At 38.5% G+C, this 1,820-nt stretch overlaps 1 protein-coding gene across 1 annotated transcript in view; it reads right to left on the reverse strand.

Moving 5' to 3' along the window:
* The window catches only part of AGPS (alkylglycerone phosphate synthase), a 202,913-nt gene that overhangs the window by 96,665 nt on the left and 104,428 nt on the right, over window positions 1–1,820 (reverse strand). The gene's annotated exons all lie outside the window — the stretch shown is intronic.

The raw sequence follows: 1,820 nt of genomic DNA on the forward strand, positions 1-1,820 counted from the left end.
TCGATCTGATTCCTATGCATACCATCTGGTGAAATCCAAGTATATAACCTGTGTTTATGTCTCTTAAAAAATGTATTTGCTATGAATAAGTCATTGTGTAAAATTCGATCATTCTCTCTCCAGCTGCATTTCTGTCACCGAGTCCATGTTTGCCAACTACTAAATCTTCTTCTCTGTTCCCAACTTTTGCATTCCAGTCACCCATTATTATCAATGCATCTTGATAAATTTATAGCATTAGAAAAATTGCAAGTAGGACAAATAATACCAAAATGCCATATTTATACTTTGATAGCACTGTAACTCCTGGAAAATAATCATTAAATCACTGAAAACAAAATAGTATGCACATTAAAACCTTAAGAATCAAACTGCTACTCAGTTGTTGTTGTTATGTGCAGTCAAGTTGCTTGCGACTCATAGCGACCCTATGTATAACAGCCCTAAACTCTGCTCTGTCCTGTGCCAATCGCACTGTCTCCGACACTCCCATCCCGATTACCCCAATCACTAAATCAATCCACCTCATAGAGGGCCTTCCTCTACTGTGCTGTCCCTCCTCCCTCCCAAGAATGATGTCCCTCTCCAACGACCGGTCCCTCCTTACAACATGTCCAAAGTATTTTAGACAGAGCCTCAGAATCCTTGCCTCCAAGGAGCCACCCGGTTTAACCCTTTCCAGGAGTATATGATAAATCAGTGTCTTTAATTCTGTATAAAACGCCTTGCAATGCCTCCTCCCAAAAAAGAAATGTTAAATTATAGGCACTAGAGTACCAAGGATAAGACCATGTAAATAAATAAACTGTTATATTGGCAGAATTGAAAACTCAGTGTCTAAGAGGCCTGTAAAATAGTAATTCTGTAATTTATAAATAAAACACTGTAAATAGGATGGCACAGGACAAGACACTGTCCATATCTGTTATCCACAGGGTCGCTATGAGTACTAAACTCAATGGTACCTAACAACAATACTGTAAAACATTTACAGAATTTACAGATAAGCCACCTGAAGTGTTCATTGGTAGGTACCATCAAGTCTATTTTCAACAATCTAAGGCATCCTTCAATAGTTCCTTTTTTTAACTGCTTCTATTATACATTATTTGTAGTTCTAATGGCCTAGTGGCAAGAAGCTGCAGTGCAATCCCAAAGGCACGCAGTTCAATCACCAGTTATTCCTCAAGAGGATTGGCAATCTCCTCTCATGTAATTTACTGCCTCTGAAAATTTGTTAAAGGGTCAGCTTTGGGTCAGTTCTAACTGAACAGTACAAAACAACAGGAACAACAACAATTATACATATTTAAAGAACTCTGGTGGTATAGGAAGGAATGTTACATGCTGCTGAATGAAAAGGTCAGCAGTTAAAACCCACCAATCACTCTCCAGGAGAAGGATGGGCAGTCTCCTTAAGAGATTTATACCCACAGAAATCTGATTGAAAAGTCAAATGAGTCAAATCAACTCAAGAGCAGTGGTTTGGGGCCTGATGGTACAGTGATTAAGCTTCCAACCTCTAACCAAAAGATTGGTGATTCAAACGTACCATGGGAGAAACATGTGGAAGTGTGCTTCTGTGAAAGCTAGTTATGAATAGTGTGGAACGGCTACACCCTGTCCTACATCACATGGGTGGAATCAACTTGACAGGCAGGCGTTTGGGTTTTGGTTTATACATGCTTAATGTTAGTATAATCAAAAGGGCCTATTTTTCAGATTGTAATCATCCAATTCTTAATTTTTTTCTAATAATTTTAATGAGCATTTACAGAGATTTTGGATTTCCATTCATTCATTGCTGCACTTCTCTTCCT

The sequence above is a fragment of the Elephantulus edwardii genome, unplaced genomic scaffold (genome assembly GCF_000299155.1).
Source record: "Elephantulus edwardii isolate Elephantulus edwardi_28Jun2011 unplaced genomic scaffold, EleEdw1.0 scaffold00001, whole genome shotgun sequence".
Taxonomy (NCBI): Eukaryota; Metazoa; Chordata; class Mammalia; order Macroscelidea; family Macroscelididae; genus Elephantulus; species Elephantulus edwardii.